Source organism: Oncorhynchus masou, chromosome 24 (genome assembly GCF_036934945.1).
Source record: "Oncorhynchus masou masou isolate Uvic2021 chromosome 24, UVic_Omas_1.1, whole genome shotgun sequence".
Lineage (NCBI taxonomy): Eukaryota > Metazoa > Chordata > Actinopteri > Salmoniformes > Salmonidae > Oncorhynchus > Oncorhynchus masou.
Window position 1 is genome coordinate 11,140,172 of NC_088235.1, and position 25,519 is coordinate 11,165,690.

At 45.3% G+C, this 25,519-nt stretch overlaps 1 pseudogene; it reads right to left on the reverse strand.

Annotated features, from left to right (window-relative positions):
* Positions 1 to 25,519, reverse strand: part of LOC135513392 (AT-rich interactive domain-containing protein 5B-like) — a 142,262-nt pseudogene that overhangs the window by 30,366 nt on the left and 86,377 nt on the right.

Consider the following 25,519-nt stretch of genomic DNA (forward strand, 5'->3'; position numbering starts at 1 on the left):
TGACCAAGACGCAGGGTTACGAAAAGAAAGACTGCGTAAAATGCGACCAACAGTCTGATTGGCCCGTTCGGCTTGACCGTTAGACTGGGGATGAAAGCCGGACGAGAGACTGACGGAAGCCCCAATCAAACGGCAAAACTCCCTCCAAAATTGGGACGTGAACTGCGGGCCTCTGTCGGAAACGACGTCAGAAGGAAGGCCATGAATACGGAAAACATTCTCGATAATGATCTGAGCCGTCTCCTTAGCAGAAGGGAGCTTATCGAGAGGAATGAAATGAGCCGCCTTAGAGAATCTATCGACAACCGTAAGAATAACTGTCTTCCCCGCTGATGAAGGCAGTCCGGTGATAAAATCTAAAGCGATGTGAGACCACGGTCGAGAGGGAATGGGAAGCGGTCTGAGACGGCCGGCAGGAGGAGAGTTCCCAGATTTAGTCTGCGCGCAGACCGAACAAGCGGCGACAAATCGACGCGCGTCACGTTCCCGAGTGGGCCACCAGAAACGCTGGCGAATGGAAGCGAGCGTACCCCGAACGCCGGGGTGGCCGGCTAACTTGGCAGAGTGGGCCCACTGAAGAACGGCCGGACGAGTAGGAACGGGAACGAACAGAAGGTTCCTAGGACAAGCTCGCGGCGACGGAGTGTGAGCGAGTGCTTGCTTTACCTGCCTCTCAATTCCCCAGACAGTCAACCCGACAACACGCCCGTCAGGAGAATCCCCTCGGGGTCGGTGGAGACCTCAGAAGAACTGAAGAGACGAGATAAAGCATCAGGCTTGGTGTTTTTTGAGCCCGGACGATAAGAAATAATAAACTCGAAACGAGCGAAAAACAGAGCCCAACGAGCCTGACGCGCATTAAGTCGTTTGGTTGAACGGATGTACTCAAGGTTCCTATGGTCAGTCCAAACGACAAAGGAACGGTCGCCCCCTCCAACCACTGTCGCCATTCGCCTAGGGCTAAGCGGATGGCGAGCAGTTCGCGATTACCAACATCATAGTTACGTTCTGACGGCGATAAGCGATGAGAGAAAACGCGCAAGGATGGACCTTGCCGTCAGAGAGAGAGCGCTGAGAAAGAATGGCTCCCACGCCCACCTCTGACGCGTCAACCTCAACAACAAACTGTCTAGAGATGTCAGGTGTAACAAGAATAGGAGCGGATGTAAAACGATTCTTAAGAAGATCAAAAGCTCCCTGGGCGGAAACGGACCACTTAAAGCACGTCTTAACAGAAGTAAGGGCTGTGAGGGGAGCTGCCACCTGACCGAAATTACGGATGAAACGACGATAGAAATTAGCGAAGCCCAGAAAGCGCTGCAGCTCGACGCGTGACTTAGGAACGGGCCAATCAATGACAGCCTGGACCTTAGCGGGATCCATCTTAATGCCCTCAGCGGAAATAACGGAACTGAGAAAAGGGACAGAGGCGGCATGAAAAATGCACTTCTCAGCCTTCACATAAAGACAGTTCTCCAAAAGGCGCTGGAGGACGCGTCGCACGTGCTGAACATGAATCGAGAGAGACGGAGAAAAAATCAGGATATCGTCCATGTAAACGAAAACAAAAATGTTCAGCATGTCTCTCAGGACGTCGTTAACTAGTGCCTGAAAGACAGCTGGAGCGTTAACGAGGCCGAAAGGAAGAACCCGGTATTCAAAGTGCCCTAACGGAGTGTTAAACGCCGTCTTCCACTCGTCCCCCTCCCTGATGCGCACGAGATGGTAGGCGTTACGAAGGTCCAATTTGGTGAAAAACCTGGCTCCCTGCAGGATCTCGAAGGCTGAAGACATAAGAGGAAGCGGGTAACGATTCTTAACTGTTATGTCATTCAGCCCTCGATAATCCACGCATGGGCGCAGGGACCCGTCCTTCTTCTGAACAAAAAAAAACCCCGCTCCGGCGGGAGAGGAGGAGGAGACTATGGTACCGGCGTTGAGCGAAACCGACAAATAATCCTCGAGAGCCTTACGTTCGGGAGCCGACAGAGAGTATAATCTACCCCGGGGGAGTAGTTCCCGGAAGGAGATCAATACTACAGTCATACGACCGGTGTGGAGGGAGAGAAGTGGCCTTGGAACGACTGAACACCGTGCGCAGATCGTGATACTCCTCCGGCACCCCTGTCAAATCGCCAGGCTCCTCCTGTGAAGAAGAGACAGAGGAAACAGGAGGGATAGCAGACATTAAACAGGTCACATGACAAGAAACATTCCAGGATAGGATAGTATTACTAGACCAATTAATAGAAGGGTTATGGCGCACTAGCCAGGGATGACCCAAAACAACAGGTGTAAAAGGTGAACGAAAAATTAAAAAAGAAATGGTTTCGCTATGATTACCAGAGACAGTGAGGGTTAAAGGCAGCGTCTCACGCTGAATCTTGGGGAGAGAACTACCATCTAAAGCGAACAAGGCCGTGGGCTCCCTAACTGTCTGAGAGGAATGTCATGTTCCCGAGCCCAGGTCTCGTCCATAAAACAGCCCTCCGCCCCAGAGTCTATCAAGGCACTGCAGGAAGCAGATGAACCGGGCCAGCGGAGATGGACCGGAAAGGTAGTGCGTGATCCAGAAGGAGAGGCCTGAGTAGTTGCGCTCACCAGTAGCCCTCCCTTTACTGATGAGCTCTGGCTTTTACTGGACATGAGGTGACAAAATGACCAGCGGAGCCGCAGTAGAGACAGAGGCGATTGGTGATTCTCCGTTCCTTCTCCTTGGCCGAGATGCGGATACCCCCAGCTGCATAGGCTCAGCATCCGAGCCGGCGGAGGAGGGTGGCAGTGATGCGGCAGGTGGCAGTGATGTGGAGAGGGGAGCAACGGAGAACGCGAGCTCCTTTCCACGAGCTCGGCGACGAAGATCAAACCGTCGCTCTATGCGAATAGCGAGAGCTATTAAGGAGTCCAGACAGGAAGGAACCTCCCGGGAGAGGATCTCATCCTTAACCTCGACGAGGAGACCCTCCAGAAAACGAGCGAGCAAAGCCGGCTCGTTCCAGTCACTAGAGGCAGCGAGAGTGCGAAACTCAATAGAATAATCCGTTATGGATCTATTCCCCTGACATAGGGAAGACAGGGCCCTGGAAGCCTCCTCGCCAAAAACAGAACGGTCAAAAACCCGTATCATCTCCTCCTTAAAGTCCTGATACTGGTTAATACACTCAGCCCTCGCCTCCCAGATTGCCGTGCCCCACTCACGCACCCGTCCGGTAAGGAGAGAAATGACGTAGGCGATGCGGGCTGCGCTCCTGGAGTAAGTGTTGGGCTGGAGAGAGAACACCACATCACACTGAGTGAGGAATGAGCGGCACTCAGTGGGCTCCCCAGAGTAACACGGCGGGTTGTTGATCCTGGGCTCCGGAGACTCGGAAACCCTGGAAGTGGGCGGTGGATCGAGGTGGAGTTGGTGAACCTGTCTTGTGAGGTCGGAGACTTGGACGGCCAGGGTCTCAACGGCATGTCGAGCAGCAGACAATTCCTCCTCGTGTCTGCCTAGCATCGCTCCCTGGATCTCGACGGCGGAGTGAAAAGGGTCCGGAGCCGCTGGGTCCATTCTTGGTCTGATTCTTCTGTTATGTACTTGAGTGAAGACCCAAAAGCGGTTTTAACAGAAAACAGAGTTCTTTAATGAAAAAACAGGAATGGCATAAATCCTCTTCCAACGTAGTCAATGGAACAAAAGAACGTGGTATAATGCAGGATGCACCTGCCAGGCAGACTCCGACAGGATAGGACAAGGTGGAAGCAAACGGGACGACAGCTTGCTTCTGGCATCAAAAACACAAACAAGAATCAGACACTGAAAGTAGCAGGAACAGAGAGAGAAATAGAGACCTAATCAGAGGGGGAAGAGAGAACAGGTGGGGAAAGAGTGAATGAGCTAGTTAGGGGAAATGTAGAACAGCTGAAGAATGAGAGACAGAGAAGGTAACCTAAAAAGACCAGCAGAGAGAGACAGAGTGAAGAGAAAGGACAGGAACAGACATAACAAGACATGACATCTTGTCCTGACACAATATCCCGTTTACTACGGGAACGTTTTTTTCTCCAAAAATTAAAATACTGCCCCCTAGTCACAACAGGTTTTTAACACAGTGCCCAAAGAAGGGCCAGATGTATACAGAATGGTGTCGTCTGCATAGAGGTGGATCAGAGAATCACCAGCAGCAAGAGCGACATCATTGATGTATACAGAGAAAAGAGTCGGCCCGAGAATTGAACCCTGTGGCACCCCCATAGAAACTGCCAGAGGTCCGGACAACAGGTCCTCCGATTTGACACACTGAACTCTATCTGAGAAGTAGTTGGTAAACCAGGAGAGGCAGTCATTTGAGAAACCAAATATCATTTGAGAAACCAATATGATGCCCAGCTGGGTCTGGGCCAAGAGGAGAGAGATAGTCTGGAGATCAGCCTCTGTGGAGTAGAGAGGGAGAGAGAGGCCCACTGAGGCTTTCGCTAACTAATACTATACCTGGAGCCCCAATAGAGGCTAAACCTATTGCTAACGCTAATGCTATTGCTTACACTATCGTTAAAATATCGCTTTTGATAAAGCTATCGCTAGCGCTAATGTTTTCGCTAATGCTATCGCTGTTGTTATTGCCATGGTTTACGCTATTACTATCATTAACGGTATTCTGCCCTACCAAGCAAAAAGGCAGTAACTGCTCATTTGGTCGAAAATGAGTTAATATATTTTTTTGCTACATTAAATACATGCTTAATCATGTGGACAAGTATCCTGCCTCTATTATATTGGGTTCTAGAGAAAATGGAGGTCATGTTAGCAGTAACTGCATAGAGCTACTGTGAAACCAAGGTAAATAAAAGCCATTTTTCTCAGTTCCACGCTATGAGCAATTGCCTTTTTGCTTGGGAGCTGAATGGGAGTGAAGGACAATATGTGAAACTCCCCCGGTACACTGTTTATGAGCTGAATGGGACAAAATGTGAAGCTCCCCCGGTACACTGTTTATGAGCTGAATGGGACAAAATGTGAAGCTCCCCCGGTACACTGTTTATGAGCTGAATGGGACAAAATGTGAAGCTCTCCGGTACACTGTTTATGAGCTGAATGGGACAAAATGTGAAGCTCCCCCGGTACACTGTTTATGAGCTGAATGGGACAAAATGTGAAGCTCTCCGGTACACTGTTTATGAGCTGAATGGGACAAAATGTGAAGCTCCCCGGTACACTGTTTATGAGCTGAATGGGACAAAATGTGAAGCTCTCCGGTACACTGTTTATGAGCTGAATGGGACAAAATGTGAAACTCCCCGGTACACTGTTTATGAGCTGAATGGGACAAAATGTGAAGCTCCCCGGTACACTGTTTATGAGCTGAATGGGACAAAATGTGAAGCTCCCGGTACACTGTTTATGAGCTGAATGGGACAAAATGTGAAGCTCCCCCGGTACACTGTTTATGAGCTGAATGGGACAAAATGTGAAGCTCCCCGGTACACTGTTTATGAGCTGAATGGGACAAAATGTGAAGCTCCCCGGTACACTGTTTATGAGCTGAATGGGACAAAATGTGAAGCTCCCCGGTACACTGTTTATGAGCTGAATGGGACAAAATGTGAAGCTCCCCGGTACACTGTTTATGAGCTGAATGGGACAAAATGTGAAGCTCCCCCAGTACACTGTTTATGAGCTGAATGGGACAAAATGTGAAGCTCCCCCGGTACACTGTTTATGAGCTGAAAGGGACAAAATGTGAAGCTCCCCCGGTACACTGTTTATGAGCTGAAAGGGACAAAATGTGAAGCTCCCCCGGTACACTGTTTATGAGCTGAAAGGGACAAAATGTGAAGCTCCCCCGGTACACTGTTTATGAGCTGAATGGGACAAAATGTGAAGCTCCCCGGTACACTGTTTATGAGCTGAATGGGACAAAATGTGAAGCTCCCCCGGTACACTGTTTATGAGCTGAATGGGACAAAATGTGAAGCTCCCCCGGTACACTGTTTATGAGCTGAATGGGACAAAATGTGATGAGCTGTTTTGTGTGTTTCAGATAAGCAGGATAGTGGAACTGTATCTGTGAGCTGGTTGAATGTGAAACTGTATCTGTGAGCTGGTTGAATGTGAAACTGTATCTGTGAGCTGGCTGAATGTGAAACTGTATCTGTGAGCTGGCTGAATGTGAATCTGTATCTGTGAGCTGGCTGAATGTGAAACTGTATCTGTGAGCTGGCTGAATGTGAAACTGTATCTGTGAGCTGGCTGAATGTGAAACTGTATCTGTGAGCTGGCTGAATGTGAATCTGTATCTGTGAGCTGGCTGAATGTGAAACTGTATGTGTGAGCTGGCTGTGAGCTGGCTGAATGTGAAACTGTATCTGTGAGCTGGCTGAATGTGAAACTGTATCTGTGAGCTGGCTGAATGTGAATCTGTATCTGTGAGCTGGCTGAATGTGAAACTGTATGTGTGAGATGGCTGTGAGCTGGCTGAATGTGAAACTGTATCTGTGAGCTGGCTGAATGTGAAACTGTATGTGTGAGCTGGCTGAATGTGAAACTGTATGTGTGAGCTGGCTGTGAGCTGGCTGAATGTGAATCTGTATCTGTGAGCTGGCTGAATGTGAAACTGTATGTGTGAGCAGGCTGAATGTGAAACTGTATGTGTGAGCTGGCTGAATGTGAAACTGTATGTGTGAGCTGGCTGAATGTGAATCTGTATGTGTGAGCTGGCTGAATGTGAATCTGTATGTGTGAGCTGGCTGAATGTGAAACTGTATCTGTGAGCTGGCTGAATGTGAAACTGTATCTGTGAGCTGGCTGAATGTGAAACTGTATCTGTGAGCTGGCTGAATGTGAATCTGTATCTGTGAGCTGGCTGAATGTGAAACTGTATGTGTGAGCTGGCTGTGAGCTGGCTGAATGTGAAACTGTATCTGTGAGCTGGCTGAATGTGAAACTGTATCTGTGAGCTGGCTGAATGTGAATCTGTATCTGTGAGCTGGCTGAATGTGAAACTGTATGTGTGAGCAGGCTGAATGTGAAACTGTATGTGTGAGCTGGCTGAATGTGAAACTGTATGTGTGAGCTGGCTGAATGTGAATCTGTATGTGTGAGCTGGCTGAATGTGAATCTGTATGTGTGAGCTGGCTGAATGTGAAACTGTATCTGTGAGCTGGCTGAATGTGAAACTGTATCTGTGAGCTGGCTGAATGTGAATCTGTATCTGTGAGCTGGCTGAATGTGAAACTGTATGTGTGAGCTGGCTGTGAGCTGGCTGAATGTGAAACTGTATGTGTGAGCTGGCTGAATGTGAAACTGTATCTGTGAGCTGGCTGAATGTGAAACTGTATCTGTGAGCTGGCTGAATGTGAATCTGTATCTGTGAGCTGGCTGAATGTGAAACTGTATGTGTGAGCTGGCTGAATGTGAAACTGTATGTGTGAGCTGGCTGAATGTGAAACTGTATCTGTGAGCTGGCTGAATGTGAAACTGTATCTGTGAGCTGGCTGAATGTGAATCTGTATCTGTGAGCTGGCTGAATGTGAAACTGTATGTGTGAGCTGGCTGAATGTGAAACTGTATGTGTGAGCTGGCTGAATGTGAAACTGTATCTGTGAGCTGGCTGAATGTGAAACTGTATGTGTGAGCTGGCTGAATGTGAAACTGTATGTGTGAGCTGGCTGAATGTGAAACTGTATGTGTGAGCTGGCTGAATGTGAATCTGTATGTGTGAGCTGGCTGAATGTGAAACTGTATGTGTGAGCTGGCTGAATGTGAAACTGTATGTGTGAGCAGGCTGAATGTGAAACTGTATGTGTGAGCTGGCTGAATGTGAAACTGCATGTGTGAGCAGGCTGTGAGCTGGCTGAATGTGAAACTGTATGTGTGAGCTGGCTGAATGTGAAACTGTATGTGTGAGCAGGCTGAATGTGAAACTGTATGTGTGAGCTGGCTGAATGTGAAACTGTATGTGTGAGCAGGCTGAATGTGAAACTGTATGTGTGAGCAGGCTGAATGTGAAACTGTATGTGTGAGCTGGCTGAATGTGAAACTGTATGTGTGAGCTGGCTGAATGTGAAACTGTATGTGTGAGCAGGCTGTGAGCTGGCTGAATGTGAAACTGTATGTGTGAGCTGGCTGAATGTGAAACTGTATGTGTGAGCTGGCTGAATGTGAAACTGTATGTGTGAGCTGGCTGAATGTGAAACTGTATGTGTGAGCTGGCTGAATGTGAAACTGTATGTGTGAGCAGGCTGAATGTGAAACTGTATGTGTGAGCTGGCTGAATGTGAAACTGTATGTGTGAGCAGGCTGAATGTGAAACTGTATGTGTGAGCTGGCTGAATGTGAAACTGTATGTGTGAGCAGGCTGTGAGCTGGCTGAATGTGAAACTGTATGTGTGAGCTGGCTGAATGTGAAACTGTATGTGTGAGCTGGCTGAATGTGAAACTGTATGTGTGAGCTGGCTGAATGTGAAACTGTATGTGTGAGCAGGCTGTGAGCTGGCTGAATGTGAAACTGTATGTGTGAGCTGGCTGAATGTGAAACTGTATGTGTGAGCTGGCTGAATGTGAAACTGTATGTGTGAGCAGGCTGAATGTGAAACTGTATGTGTGAGCAGGCTGTGAGCTGGCTGAATGTGAAACTGTATGTGTGAGCTGGCTGAATGTGAAACTGTATGTGTGAGCTGGCTGAATGTGAAACTGTATGTGTGAGCTGGCTGAATGTGAAACTGTATGTGTGAGCTGGCTGAATGTGAAACTGTATGTGTGAGCAGGCTGTGAGCTGGCTGAATGTGAAACTGTATGTGTGAGCTGGCTGAATGTGAAACTGTATCTGTGAGCTGGCTGAATGTGAAACTGTATGTGTGAGCTGGCTGAATGTGAATCTGTATGTGTGAGCTGGCTGAATGTGAAACTGTATGTGTGAGCTGGCTGAATGTGAAACTGTATGTGTGAGCAGGCTGTGAGCTGGCTGAATGTGAAACTGTATGTGTGAGCTGACTGAATGTGAAACTGTATGTGTGAGCTGGCTGAATGTGAAACTGTATCTGTGAGCTGGCTGAATGTGAAACTGTATGTGTGAGCTGGCTGAATGTGAAACTGTATCTGTGAGCTGGCTGAATGTGAAACTGTATGTGTGAGCTGGCTGAATGTGAAACTGTATCTGTGAGCTGGCTGAATGTGAAACTGTATGTGTGAGCTGGCTGAATGTGAATCTGTATGTGTGAGCTGGCTGAATGTGAAACTGTATGTGTGAGCTGGCTGAATGTGAAACTGTATGTGTGAGCAGGCTGTGAGCTGGCTGAATGTGAAACTGTATGTGTGAGCTGGCTGAATGTGAAACTGTATCTGTGAGCTGGCTGAATGTGAAACTGTATCTGTGAGCAGGCTGAATGTGAAACTGTATCTGTGAGCAGGCTGAATGTGAAACTGTATGTGTGAGCTGGCTGAATGTGAAACTGTATGTGTGAGCTGGCTGTGAGCTGGCTGAATGTGAAACTGTATCTGTGAGCAGGCTGAATGTGAATCTGTATCTGTGAGCAGGCTGAATGTGAATCTGTATCTGTGAGCAGGCTGAATGTGAATCTGTATCTGTGAGCTGGCTGAATGTGAAACTGTATGTGTGAGCAGGCTGAATGTGAAACTGTATCTGTGAGCTGGCTGAATGTGAAACTGTATCTGTGAGCAGGCTGAATGTGAAACTGTATCTGTGAGCTGGCTGAATGTGAAACTGTATCTGTGAGCAGGCTGAATGTGAATCTGTATCTCTGAGCAGGCTGAATGTGAATCTGTATCTGTGAGCAGGCTGAATGTGAATCTGTATCTGTGAGCTGGCTGAATGTGAATCTGTATCTGTGAGCAGGCTGAATGTGAATCTGTATCTGTGAGCAGGCTGAATGTGAATCTGTATCTGTGAGCAGGCTGAATGTGAATCTGTATCTGTGAGCTGGCTGAATGTGAAACTGTATCTGTGAGCTGGCTGAATGTGAATCTGTATGTGTGAGCAGGCTGAATGTGAAACTGTATGTGTGAGCAGGCTGAATGTGAAACTGTATCTGTGAGCTGGCTGAATGTGAAACTGTATCTGTGAGCAGGCTGAATGTGAAACTGTATCTGTGAGCTGGCTGAATGTGAAACTGTATGTGTGAGCTGGCTGAATGTGAAACTGTATGTGTGAGCTGGCTGTGAGCTGGCTGAATGTGAAACTGTATCTGTGAGCAGGCTGAATGTGAATCTGTATCTGTGAGCAGGCTGAATGTGAATCTGTATCTGTGAGCAGGCTGAATGTGAATCTGTATGTGTGAGCTGGCTGAATGTGAAACTGTATGTGTGAGCTGGCTGAATGTGAAACTGTATCTGTGAGCTGGCTGTGAGCAGGCTGAATGTGAAACTGTATCTGTGAGCTGGCTGAATGTGAATCTGTATCTGTGAGCAGGCTGAATGTGAATCTGTATCTGTGAGCTGGCTGAATGTGAAACTGTATCTGTGAGCAGGCTGAATGTGAAACTGTATCTGTGAGCAGGCTGAATGTGAAACTGTATGTGTGAGCAGGCTGAATGTGAATCTGTATCTGTGAGCAGGCTGAATGTGAAACTGTATCTGTGAGCAGGCTGAATGTGAAACTGTATGTGTGAGCAGGCTGAATGTGAAACTGTATGTGTGAGCTGGCTGAATGTGAAACTGTATCTGTGAGCAGGCTGAATGTGAATCTGTATCTGTGAGCAGGCTGAATGTGAAACTGTATGTGTGAGCAGGCTGAATGTGAATCTGTATCTGTGAGCTGGCTGAATGTGAATCTGTATCTGTGAGCAGGCTGAATGTGAATCTGTATCTGTGAGCAGGCTGAATGTGAAACTGTATGTGTGAGCTGGCTGAATGTGAATCTGTATCTGTGAGCTGGCTGAATGTGAATCTGTATCTGTGAGCAGGCTGAATGTGAATCTGTATCTGTGAGCAGGCTGAATGTGAATCTGTATCTGTGAGCTGGCTGAATGTGAAACTGTATCTGTGAGCAGGCTGAATGTGAAACTGTATCTGTGAGCAGGCTGAATGTGAATCTGTATCTGTGAGCAGGCTGAATGTGAAACTGTATCTGTGAGCAGGCTGAATGTGAATCTGTATCTGTGAGCAGGCTGAATGTGAATCTGTATCTGTGAGCAGGCTGAATGTGAATCTGTATCTGTGAGCTGGCTGAATGTGAAACTGTATCTGTGAGCAGGCTGAATGTGAAACTGTATCTGTGAGCAGGCTGAATGTGAATCTGTATCTGTGAGCAGGCTGAATGTGAATCTGTATCTGTGAGCAGGCTGAATGTGAATCTGTATCTGTGAGCTGGCTGAATGTGAAACTGTATCTGTGAGCAGGCTGAATGTGAAACTGTATGTGTGAGCAGGCTGAATGTGAAACTGTATCTGTGAGCAGGCTGAATGTGAATCTGTATCTGTGAGCAGGCTGAATGTGAATCTGTATCTGTGAGCAGGCTGAATGTGAATCTGTATCTGTGAGCAGGCTGAATGTGAATCTGTATCTGTGAGCTGGCTGAATGTGAAACTGTATGTGTGAGCTGGCTGTGAGCTGGCTGAATGTGAAACTGTATGTGTGAGCAGGCTGAATGTGAAACTGTATCTGTGAGCTGGCTGAATGTGAAACTGTATCTGTGAGCTGGCTGAATGTGAAACTGTATCTGTGAGCAGGCTGAATGTGAAACTGTATGTGTGAGCAGGCTGAATGTGAAACTGTATCTGTGAGCTGGCTGAATGTGAAACTGTATCTGTGAGCAGGCTGAATGTGAAACTGTATGTGTGAGCAGGCTGAATGTGAAACTGTATGTGTGAGCTGGCTGAATGTGAAACTGTATGTGTGAGCAGGCTGAATGTGAAACTGTATGTGTGAGCTGGCTGTGAGCTGGCTGAATGTGAAACTGTATCTGTGAGCAGGCTGAATGTGAATCTGTATCTGTGAGCAGGCTGAATGTGAATCTGTATGTGTGAGCTGGCTGAATGTGAAACTGTATGTGTGAGCTGGCTGAATGTGAAACTGTATGTGTGAGCTGGCTGTGAGCTGGCTGAATGTGAAACTGTATCTGTGGGCAGGCTGAATGTGAATCTGTATCTGTGAGCAGGCTGAATGTGAATCTGTATCTGTGAGCAGGCTGAATGTGAAACTGTATGTGTGAGCAGGCTGAATGTGAATCTGTATCTGTGAGCTGGCTGAATGTGAATCTGTATCTGTGAGCAGGCTGAATGTGAATCTGTATCTGTGAGCAGGCTGAATGTGAAACTGTATGTGTGAGCTGGCTGAATGTGAATCTGTATCTGTGAGCTGGCTGAATGTGAATCTGTATCTGTGAGCAGGCTGAATGTGAATCTGTATCTGTGAGCAGGCTGAATGTGAATCTGTATCTGTGAGCTGGCTGAATGTGAATCTGTATCTGTGAGCAGGCTGAATGTGAATCTGTATCTGTGAGCTGGCTGAATGTGAATCTGTATCTGTGAGCAGGCTGAATGTGAATCTGTATCTGTGAGCAGGCTGAATGTGAAACTGTATGTGTGAGCTGGCTGAATGTGAATCTGTATCTGTGAGCTGGCTGAATGTGAAACTGTATCTGTGAGCAGGCTGAATGTGAATCTGTATCTGTGAGCAGGCTGAATGTGAATCTGTATCTGTGAGCAGGCTGAATGTGAAACTGTATGTGTGAGCAGGCTGAATGTGAAACTGTATCTGTGAGCAGGCTGAATGTGAATCTGTATCTGTGAGCAGGCTGAATGTGAAACTGTATCTGTGAGCAGGCTGAATGTGAATCTGTATCTGTGAGCTGGCTGAATGTGAATCTGTATCTGTGAGCAGGCTGAATGTGAAACTGTATGTGTGAGCTGGCTGAATGTGAATCTGTATCTGTGAGCAGGCTGAATGTGAAACTGTATCTGTGAGCAGGCTGAATGTGAAACTGTATCTGTGAGCAGGCTGAATGTGAAACTGTATCTGTGAGCAGGCTGAATGTGAAACTGTATCTGTGAGCTGGCTGAATGTGAATCTGTATCTGTGAGCAGGCTGAATGTGAAACTGTATCTGTGAGCAGGCTGAATGTGAAACTGTATGTGTGAGCAGGCTGAATGTGAATCTGTATCTGTGAGCAGGCTGAATGTGAATCTGTATCTGTGAGCAGGCTGAATGTGAAACTGTATCTGTGAGCAGGCTGAATGTGAAACTGTATCTGTGAGCAGGCTGAATGTGAAACTGTATCTGTGAGCAGGCTGAATGTGAAACTGTATCTGTGAGCAGGCTGAATGTGAAACTGTATCTGTGAGCTGGCTGAATGTGAATCTGTATCTGTGAGCAGGCTGAATGTGAAACTGTATCTGTGAGCAGGCTGAATGTGAAACTGTATGTGTGAGCAGGCTGAATGTGAATCTGTATCTGTGAGCTGGCTGAATGTGAATCTGTATCTGTGAGCTGGCTGAATGTGAAACTGTATCTGTGAGCAGGCTGAATGTGAATCTGTATCTGTGAGCTGGCTGAATGTGAAACTGTATCTGTGAGCAGGCTGAATGTGAATCTGTATCTGTGAGCTGGCTGAATGTGAAACTGTATCTGTGAGCAGGCTGAATGTGAATCTGTATCTGTGAGCTGGCTGAATGTGAAACTGTATCTGTGAGCAGGCTGAATGTGAAACTGTATCTGTGAGCTGGCTGAATGTGAAACTGTATCTGTGAGCTGGCTGAATGTGAATCTGTATCTGTGAGCTGGCTGAATGTGAAACTGTATCTGTGAGCAGGCTGAATGTGAAACTGTATCTGTGAGCTGGCTGAATGTGAAACTGTATCTGTGAGCAGGCTGAATGTGAATCTGTATCTGTGAGCAGGCTGAATGTGAAACTGTATCTGTGAGCAGGCTGAATGTGAATCTGTATCTGTGAGCAGGCTGAATGTGAAACTGTATGTGTGAGCAGGCTGAATGTGAAACTGTATCTGTGAGCTGGCTGAATGTGAAACTGTATGTGTGAGCTGGTTGAATGTGAAACTGTATGTGTGAGCTGGTTGAATGTCAAGGTGTGTGTCGGTGTGAACGTATTATTTTAAACCTATGTGGTTCAGTCCTAGAGTTAGTGTATACCAATGGTCTGTATTATGTCATGTTCTGTTTTATGTGGACCCCAGGAAGAGTAGCTTCTTCTTGGGGATCCTAATCAATTACTAAATAGTAATAAATGCTATACCTGGGGGCCCAGAGACCCGTGCTAATGCTATTGCTATCAGATGCTGTACCTTGTCAGGGGCCTTTCCCTCTGTGTTGCACGTCTCCTTGCCTGCTGGTGTATTCTGGGAGTCGCAGCGTTGCGAGACGGACAGCTTCTTTTTCCGAGGCCGGCCCTTCAGGTTGGGAGCTAGAGGAGAGAGAAAGAGAAACACTGTTGTCAACAGAGTGGAGTCACAGTGGAGTCAGAGACACAGCGACACAGTGGAGTCAGAGACACAGAGACACTGTGGAGTCAGAGACACAGAGACACTGGAGTCAGAGACACAGATACACTGTGGAGTCAGAGACACAGAGACACAGTGGAGTCAGAGACACAGAAACAGAGACACTGTGGAGTCAGAGACACAGAGACACTGGAGTCAGAGACACAGAGACACTGTGGAGTCAGAGACACAGAGACACAGTGGAGTCAGAGACACAGAGACACAGTGGAGTCAGAGACACAGAGACACTGTGGAGTCAGAGACACAGAGACACTGTGGAGTCAGAGACAATATGGAGTCAGAGACACAGAGACATTGTGGAGTCAGAGACACAGAGACACTGTGGAGTCAGAGACACAGAGACACTGTGGAGTAAGAGACACAGAGACACTGAGGAGACAAACACACTGAAACACGCTGAGGAGACAGAAACACACTGAAACACACTGAGGAGACAGGGGGACAGAAGCACACTGAGGAGACAGGGGGACAGAAGCACACTGAGGAGACAGGGGGACAGAAGCACACTGAGGAGACAGGGGGACAGAAGCACACTGAGGAGACAGGGGGACAGAAACACACTGAGGAGACAGGGGGACAGAAACACACTGATGAGACAGAAACACACCGAGGAGACAGAAACACACTGAGGAGACAGGGGGACAGAAACACACCGAGGAGACAGAAACACACTGAGGAGACAGAAACACACCTAGGAGACAGAAACACACTGAGGAGACAGGGGGACAGAAACACACTGAGGAGACAGGGAGACAGAAACACACTGAGGAGACAGGGGGACAGAAACACACTGAGGAGACAGGGAGACAGAAACACACTGAGGAGACAGGGAGACAGAAACACACTGGGGAGACAGAAACACACTGAGGAGACAGAAACACACTGAGGAGACGGGGACAGAAACACACTGAGGAGACAGGGAGACAGAAACACACTGGGGAGACAGAAACACACTGAGGAGACAGAAACACACTGAGGAGACAGAAACACACTGAGGAGACGGGGGAGACAGAAACACACTGAGGAGACGGGGACAGAAACACACTGAGGAGACAGGGAGACAGAAACACACTGGGGAGACAGAAACACACTGAGGAGACAGAAACACACTGAGGAGACAAGGGGACAGAAAGACACTGAGGAGACAGAAAGACACTGAGGAGACAGAAACACACTGAGGAGACGGAAAGACACTGAGGAGACAGAAATACACTGAGGAGACAGAAATACACTGAGGAGACAGAAACACACTGAGGAGACAGAAAGACACTGAGGAGACAGAAAGACACTGAGGAGACAGAAACACACTGAGGAGACAGAAACACACTGAGGAGACAGAAACACACTGAGGAGACAGAAACACACTGAGGAGACAGAAATACACTGAGGAGACAGAAACACACTGAGGAGACAGAAACACACTGAGGAGACAGAAACACACTGAGGAGACAGAAAAACACGGGGGAGACAGAAACACACTGAGGAACTAAAACTAAACCCCATCTGATCAACTGTTCCTTCTCTAAATAATGCTGTGTGCTCCTAAACTAAACCCCATCTGATCAACTGTTCCTTCTCTAAATAATGCTGTGTGCTCCTAAACTAAACCCCATCTGATCAACTGTTCCTTCTCTAAATAATGCTGTGTGCTCCTAAACTAAACCCCATCTGGTCAACTGTTCCTTCTCTAAATAATGCTGTGTGCTCCTAAACTAAAACCCATCTGGTCAACTGTTCCTTCTCTAAATAATGCTGTGTGCTCCTAAACTAAACCCCATCTGGTCAACTGTTCCTTCTCTAAATAATGCTGTGTGCTCCTAAACTAAAACCCATCTGGTCAACTGTTCCTTCTCTAAATAATGCTGTGTGCTCCTAAACTAAAACCCATCTGGTCAACTGTTCCTTCTCTAAATAATGCTGTGTGCTCCTAAACTAAACCCCATCTGGTCAACTGTTCCTTCTCTAAATAATGCTGTGTGCTCCTAAACTAAACCCCATCTGGTCAACTGTTCCTTCTCTAAATAATGCTGTGTGCTCCTAAACTAAACCCCATCTGGTCAACTGTTCCTTCTCTAAATAATGCTGTGTGCTCCTAAACTAAACCCCATCTGGTCAACTGTTCCTTCTCTAAATAATGCTGTGTGCTCCTAAACTAAACCCCATCTGGTCAACTGTTCCTTCTCTAAATAATGCTGTGTGCTCCTAAACTAAACCCCATCTGATCAACTGTTCCTTCTCTAAATAATGCTGTGTGCTCCTAAACTAAACCCCATCTGGTCAACTGTTCCTTCTCTAAATAATGCTGTGTGCTCCTAAACTAAACCCATCTGGTCAACTGTTCCTTCTCTAAATAATGCTGTGTGCTCCTAAACTAAACCCATCTGGTCAACTGTTCCTTATCTTTAGCTCAGATATTAGTTCTGAGTCTGACTTGTGAAAAGGGAGAATATTATCAGGCGTCTTTGTGATCCATGAACATTGATAGTTTTACAATAAAAACAGGTTGTCTGATCAATGAGGCGAAGTCAGAGAGAGAGAGTGACTTCCGAATGGTAACCCATATATATAGTGCACAATGTTTAACCTGTATAGTGACTCAGTGTCCCTAGCAGGGGGTCACGCCATTAGGGACTCAGTGTCCCTCGAAGGGGGTTCCATTAGGGACTCAGTGTCCCTCGAAGGGGGTTCCATTAGGGACTCAGTGTCCCTAGCAGGGGGTTCCATTAGGGACTCAGTGTACCTAGCAGGGGTTCCACCCGGCACAGCCAGAAGAGGACTGGCCACCCCACATATGCTCTCTCTAATTCTCTTTCTTTCTCTCTCTCGGAGGACCTGAGCCCTAGGACCATGCCCCAGGACTACCTGACATGATGACTCCTTGCTGTCCCCAGTCCACCTGAACGTGCTGCTGCTCCAGTTTCAACTGTTCTGCCTTATTATTATTTGACCATGCTGGTCATTTATGAATATTTGAACATCTTGGCCATGTTCTGTTATAATCTCCACCCGGCACAGCCAGAAGAGGACAGGCCACCCCACATAGCCTGGTTCCTCTCTAGGTTTCTTCCTAGGTTTTGGCCTTTCTAGGTAGTTTTTCCTAGCCACCGTGCTTCTACACCTGCATTGCTTGCTGTTTGGGATTTTAGGCTGGGTTTCTGTACAGCACTTTGAGATATAAGCTGATATATGAAAGGCTATATAAATACATTTGATTTGATTTGAGTTAGACTGTTAGCACTGAAGCGGTTTGCCCTAGTAGGAAGTCCACTGTGTGAAGGCTCACCCTGCACTATCAGCTCCAATATAAATACCCCAGTCATGTCTACCTCTGATAAGCCTCCCAGTAAAGCAATAAAAACAATCAAGAAATCCCAGAAAAGTGTTAAAAATAGCCCACATTCACATTGTAGCCTAAGAAACAAGGTTCATGAAATAGGTAACTTTCTGACTGTCCCTGAGACTCACTGGTACCGTAATTTCCTGACTATGAGCCGCTACTTTATTCCCACGCTTTGAACCTCGCGGTTTATACAATGACGCGGCTAATTTATGGATTTTTCCCGCTTTCACAAGATTCATGCCGCCAAAAAACTGAGCACCATCACATAATGTGAGGTAAATCGAGCGCGCTCAAACTTCCCATCATTCTGATTACGGTAGTCATTTTGTCACCCTCATCATGGCAAATACACGGAGAAATGCATATGATGCAGCGTTCAATTTGAAGGCGATCGATCTGGCTGTTGGAAAAGGAAATAGAGCTGCTGCATGGGAGCTTGGCCTTAATGAGTCGATGATAAGACGTTGGAAACAGCAGCGTGAGGAACTGACTCAGTGCAAAAAGACAACAAAACCTTTCAGAGGGAAGAAAAGCAGATGGCCCAAAGTATTTGCAGCCACTCGACATCAGTGTAAATCGTGCATTTAAGGTGGCGCTCATTGTTCAGTGGGAGGCTTGGATGACAAATGGGGAGAAATCCTTCACTAAAACGGGCCGCAGGCGAAGAGCATCTTATGGTCAAGTCTGCCAGTGGGTCCTGACAGCGTGGAGCATTGTCAAAAAATCCACTATCATCAACGGGTTTCGAAAGGCTGGACTGCTGCGTGTTGAAGGGGCAGCATGAGCTCAGCGGGGAATTTGCCTCCGGATGAAAGTGACGAGAGCGACAATGAAAACGATCCAACATCGGATGAAGCAATTCTGAGGCTATTCAACTCCGACACCGAAGGAGATGACTTCAGTGGTTTCAGTGCACAGGAGGAGGAAGATAGCGACCAATGACTTTCTTGGTAGGCTACTGTTTTAATTTTTGTTACAAGCCGTGTTTCGTTAAAGCCTATTTATTTTTGTTACAAGACGTGTTTCGTTTAAAGGCTGTGTAAAGTTCATTTGTTTCAATGTACCGGTAGGCACCTGCGGCTTATAGACATGTGCGGCTTATTTATGTACAAAATACATATTTATTAATAATTCAGTGGGTGCGGTTTATATTCAGGTGCGCTTAATATTCCAGCAATTACGGTAGTACCTTTGATGAGACAGTAGTAGCAATAAATGGTTTCAGCAATTTCAGAAGAGACAGGAATGCCAATGGTGGAGGTGTTGCCGTTTATGTTTAGAGTCATATTCCTGTATAGCTTAGAGAAGATCTCATGTCAAATGGATCTCATGTCTGTTGAATCTCATGGATCTCATGTCAAATGGAACTCATGGATCTCATGTCTGTTGAATCTCATGGATCTCATGTCTGTTGAATCTCATGGATCTCATGTCTGTTGAATCTCATGGATCTCATGTCTGTTGAAGCAAAATGGTTCCCCTGCCTCACCTAAAGCCCATTCTGGTGGGAAGCTGCTATAGACCAGCAAGTGCTAACAGTCAGTATCTGGTTAACATGTGAAATGTTTGATAATGTATGTGATTTCAATAGAGAAATGTATTTTCTGGGTGATTTAAATATTGACTGTCATTTATCCGGCTGCCGACTCAAGAGAAAGCTTCAAACTGGTAACTAGTGCCTGCAACCTGGTTCAGGTTACTGATCAACCTACCAGGGTAGTTACAAACAGCACAGGCATTAAATTATCAACATGTATTGATCACATCTTTACTATTTTGCTCTAAAGCAGTATCCAAATCCATATGATGTAGTGATCACAATATAGTAACCATATCTAGGAAAACCAAAGTTCCAAAGGCTGGGCCTAATATAGTGTATAAGAGGTCAGGCTGGGCCTAATATAGTGTATAAGAGGACAGGCTGGGCCTAATATAGTGTATAAGAGGACAGGCTGGGCCTAATATAGTGTATAAGAGGTCAGGCTGGGCCTAACATAGTGTATAAGAGGACAGGCTGGGCCTACTATAGTATATAAGAGGACAGGCTGGGCCTACTATAGTGAATAAGAGGACAGGCTGGGCCTAATATAGTGTATAAGAGGACAGGCTGGGCCTAATATAGTGTATAAGAGGACAGGCTGGGCCTAACATAGTGTATAAGAGGACAGGCTGGGCCTAACATAGTGTATAAGAGGACAGGCTGGGCCTACTATAGTGTATAAGAGGACAGGCTGGGCCTAATATAGTGAATAAGAGGACAGGCTGGGCCTAATATAGTATATAAGAGGACAGGCTGGGCCTAATATAGTGTATAAGAGGACAGGCTGGGCCTAATATAGTGTATAAGAGGACAGGCTGGGCCTAATATAGTGTATAAGAGGACAGGCTGGGCCTAATATAGTGTATAAGAGGACAGGCTGGGCCTAATATAGTGTATAAGAGGACAGGCTGGGCCTAATATAGTGTATAAGAGGACAGGCTGGGCCTAATATAGTATATAAGAGGACAGGCTGGGCCTAATATAGTATATAAGAGGACAGGCTGGGCCTAATATAGGAAATAAGAGGACAGGCTGGGCCTAATATAGTATATAAGAGGACAGGCTGGGCCTAATATAGTGTATAAGAGGACAGGCTGGGCCTAATATAGTGTATAAGAGGACAGGCTGGGCCTAATATAGTGTATAAGAGGACAGGCTGGGCCTAATATAGTATATAAGAGGACAGGCTAGGCCTAATATAGTATATAAGAGGACAGGCTGGGCCTAATATAGTGTATAAGAGGACAGGCTGGGCCTAATATAGTATATAAGAGGACAGGCTGGGCCTAATATAGTGTATAAGAGGTCAGGCTGGGCCTAATATAGTGTATAAGAGGACAGGCTGGGCCTAATATAGTGTATAAGAGGACAGGCTGGGCCTAATATAGTGTATAAGAGGACAGGCTGGGCCTAATATAGTGTATAAGAGGTCAGGCTGGGCCTAATATAGTATATAAGAGGACAGGCTGGGCCTAATATAGTGTATAAGAGGACAGGCTGGGCCTAATATAGTGTATAAGAGGTCAGGCTGGGCCTAATATAGTATATAAGAGGACAGGCTGGGCCTACTATAGTGTATAAGAGGTCATATAAGGAGTTCTGTGGTGATTCCAATGTGTAATATTTGCTGGTCTGTGGTGTGTAATGAGGAGCAACCAGTCACTGCACTTGACACATGAGTTACTAATAAGTACGCTTTAATAAAATGACTTTAAAAATGGTTAAATACCTGTGAATTGATGAGGAATTGAAAAATGGTATGGTTGAGAGGGATGAGAAAAAATTAATGCTCCATCATTCATTGAATCCGATGGCTCGTTCATCACAAAACCCACTGATATTGCAAACTACTTTAATGTTGTTTTTTTTCGTTAGAAAGATTAGCAAATTAAGGCATGACATGCCAACAACAGATATTTAACCTACACATCCACTAGACTTCCCTGCCGCCCCACATCCATGCATAACTGGATGGAAAATGATTGAGGATTACAGAGGACGATATTGCCACTCCTATTTGTCATATCTTCAATCTAAGCCTACTAGAAAGTGTGTTCCCTCAGGCCTGGAAGGAAGAAAAAGTAATTCCACTACCTAAAAAAAAGTAAAGAATAGTAAATTGTAGAGAATAGAGCAGGGCAGTAAAATAACAGACTGTAGAGAATAGAGCAGGGCTGTAAAATAACAGACTAGAGAATAGAGCAGGGCTGTAAATAACAGACTGTAGAGAATAGAGCAGGGCTGTAAAATAACAGACTAGAGAATAGAGCAGGGCTGTAAAATAACAGACTAGAGAATAGAGCAGGGCTGTAAAATAACAGACTAGAGAATAGAGCAGGGCTGTAAAATAACAGACTAGAGAATAGAGCAGCGCTGTAAAATAACAGACTGTAGAGAATAGAGCAGGGCTGTAAAATAACAGACTAGAGAATAGAGCAGGCCTGTAAAATAACAGACTAGAGAATAGAGCAGGGCTGTAAATAACAGACTAGAGAATAGAGCAGGGCTGTAAAATAACAGACTAGAGAATAGAGCAGGGCTGTAAATAACAGACTGTAGAGAATAGAGCAGGGCTGTAAAATAACAGACTAGAGAATAGAGCAGGGCTGTAAAATAACAGACTAGAGAATAGAGCAGGGCTGTAAAATAACAGACTAGAGAATAGAGCAGGGCTGTAAAATAACAGACTAGAGAATAGAGCAGCGCTGTAAAATAACAGACTGTAGAGAATAGAGCAGGGCTGTAAAATAACAGACTGTAGAGAATAGAGCAGGGCTGTAAAATAACAGACTGTAGAGAATAGAGCAGGGCTGTAAAATAACAGACTAGAGAATAGAGCAGGGCTGTAAAATAACAGACTGTAGAGAATAGAGCAGGGCTGTAAAATAACAGACTAGAGAATAGAGCAGGGCTGTAAAATAACAGACTAGAGAATAGAGCAGGGCTGTAAAATAACAGACTGTAGAGAATAGAGCAGGGCTGTAAAATAACAGACTAGAGAATAGAGCAGGGCTGTAAAATAACAGACTAGAGAATAGAGCAGGGCTGTAAAATAACAGACTAGAGAATAGAGCAGGGCTGTAAAATAACAGACTAGAGAATAGAGCAGGGCTGTAAAATAACAGACTGTAGAGAATAGAGCAGGGCTGTAAAATAACAGACTAGAGAATAGAGCAGGGCTGTAAAATAACAGACTAGAGAATAGAGAGCAGGGCTGTAAAATAACAGACTAGAGAATAGAGCAGGGCTGTAAAATAACAGACTGTAGAGAATAGAGCAGGGCTGTAAAATAACAGACTAGAGAATAGAGCAGGGCTTTAAAATAACAGACTAGAGAATAGAGCAGGGCTGTAAAATAACAGACTGTAGAGAATAGAGCAGGGCTGTAAAATAACAGACTAGAGAATAGAGCAGGGCTGTAAAATAACAGACTGTAGAGAATAGAGCAGGGCTGTAAAATAACAGACTAGAGAATAGAGCAGGGCTGTAAAATAACAGACTGTAGAGAATAGAGCAGGGCTGTAAAATAACAGACTAGAGAATAGAGCAGGGCTGTAAAATAACAGACTGTAGAGAATAGAGCAGGGCTGTAAAATAACAGACTAGAGAATAGAGCAGGGCTGTAAAATAACAGACTAGAGAATAGAGCAGGGCTGTAAAATAACAGACTAGAGAATAGAGCAGGGCTGTAAAATAACAGACTGTAGAGAATAGAGCAGGGCTGTAAAATAACAGACTAGAGAATAGAGCAGGGCTGTAAAATAACAGACTAGAGAATAGAGCAGGGCTGTAAAATAACAGACTAGAGAATAGAGCAGGGCTGTAAAATAACAGACTGTAGAGAATAGAGCAGGGCTGTAAAATAACAGACTAGAGAATAGAGCAGGGCTGTAAAATAACAGACTAGAGAATAGAGCAGGGCTGTAAAATAACAGACTAGAGAATAGAGCAGGGCTGTAAAATAACAGACTAGAGAATAGAGCAGGGCTGTTAAATAACAGACTAGAGAATAGAGCAGGGCTGTAAAATAACAGACTAGAGAATAGAGCAGGGCTGTAAAATAACAGACTAGAGAATAGAGCAGGGCTGTTAAATAACAGACTAGAGAATAGAGCAGGGCTGTAAAATAACAGACTAGAGAATAGAGCAGGGCTGTAAAATAACAGACTGTAGAGAATAGAGCAGGGCTGTAAAATAACAGACTAGAGAATAGAGCAGGGCTGTTAAATAACAGACTAGAGAATAGAGCAGGGCTGTAAAATAACAGACTAGAGAATAGAGCAGGGCTGTAAAATAACAGACTAGAGAATAGAGCAGGGCTGTAAAATAACAGACTAGAGAATAGAGCAGGGCTGTAAAATAACAGACTGTAGAGAATAGAGCAGAGCTGTAAAATAACAGACTGTAGAGAATAGAGCAGGGCTGTAAAATAACAGACTGTAGAGAATAGAGCAGGGCTGTAAAATAACAGACTAGAGAATAGAGCAGGGCTGTAAAACAACAGACTGTAGAGAATAGAGCAGCGCTGTAAAATAACAGACTGTAGAGAATAGAGCAGCGCTGTAAAATAACAGACTAGAGAATAGAGCAGGGCTGTAAAATAACAGACTAGAGAATAGAGCAGGGCTGTAAAATAACAGACTAGAGAATAGAGCAGGCCTGTAAAATAACAGACTGTAGAGAATAGAGCAGGCCTGTAAAATAACAGACTAGAGAATAGAGCAGGGCTGTTAAATAACAGACTAGAGAATAGAGCAGGGCTGTAAAATAACAGACTAGAGAATAGAGTAGGGCTGTAAAATAACAGACTAGAGAATAGAGCAGGGCTGTAAAATAACAGACTAGAGAATAGAACAGGGCTGTAAAATAACAGACTAGAGAATAGAGCAGAGCTGTTAAATAACAGACTAGAGAATAGAGCAGGGCTGTAAAATAACAGACTGTAGAGAATAGAGCAGGGCTGTAAAATAACAGACTAGAGAATAGAGCAGGGCTGTAAAATAACAGACTAGAGAATAGAGCAGGGCTGTAAAATAACAGACTAGAGAATAGAGCAGGGCTGTAAAATAACAGACTGTAGAGAATAGAGCAGGGCTGTAAAATAACAGACTAGAGAATAGAGCAGGGCTGTAAAATAACAGACTGTAGAGAATAGAGCAGGGCTGTAAAATAACAGACTGTAGAGAATAGAGCAGGGCTGTAAAATAACAGACTAGAGAATAGAGCAGGGCTGTTAAATAACAGACTAGAGAATAGAGCAGGGCTGTAAAATAACAGACTAGAGAATAGAGCAGGGCTGTAAAATAACAGACTAGAGAATAGAGCAGGGCTGTAAAATAACAGACTAGAGAATAGAGCAGGGCTGTAAAATAACAGACTGTAGAGAATAGAGCAGAGCTGTAAAATAACAGACTGTAGAGAATAGAGCAGGGCTGTAAAATAACAGACTGTAGAGAATAGAGCAGGGCTGTAAAATAACAGACTAGAGAATAGAGCAGGGCTGTAAAACAACAGACTGTAGAGAATAGAGCAGCGCTGTAAAATAACAGACTGTAGAGAATAGAGCAGCGCTGTAAAATAACAGACTAGAGAATAGAGCAGGGCTGTAAAATAACAGACTAGAGAATAGAGCAGGGCTGTAAAATAACAGACTAGAGAATAGAGCAGGCCTGTAAAATAACAGACTGTAGAGAATAGAGCAGGCCTGTAAAATAACAGACTAGAGAATAGAGCAGGGCTGTTAAATAACAGACTAGAGAATAGAGCAGGGCTGTAAAATAACAGACTAGAGAATAGAGTAGGGCTGTAAAATAACAGACTAGAGAATAGAGCAGGGCTGTAAAATAACAGACTAGAGAATAGAACAGGGCTGTAAAATAACAGACTAGAGAATAGAGCAGAGCTGTTAAATAACAGACTAGAGAATAGAGCAGGGCTGTAAAATAACAGACTGTAGAGAATAGAGCAGGGCTGTAAAATAACAGACTAGAGAATAGAGCAGGGCTGTAAAATAACAGACTAGAGAATAGAGCAGGGCTGTAAAATAACAGACAAGAGAATAGAGCAGGGCTGTAAAATAACAGACTGTAGAGAATAGAGCAGGGCTGTAAAATAACAGACTAGAGAATAGAGCAGGGCTGTAAAATAACAGACTGTAGAGAATAGAGCAGGGCTGTAAAATAACA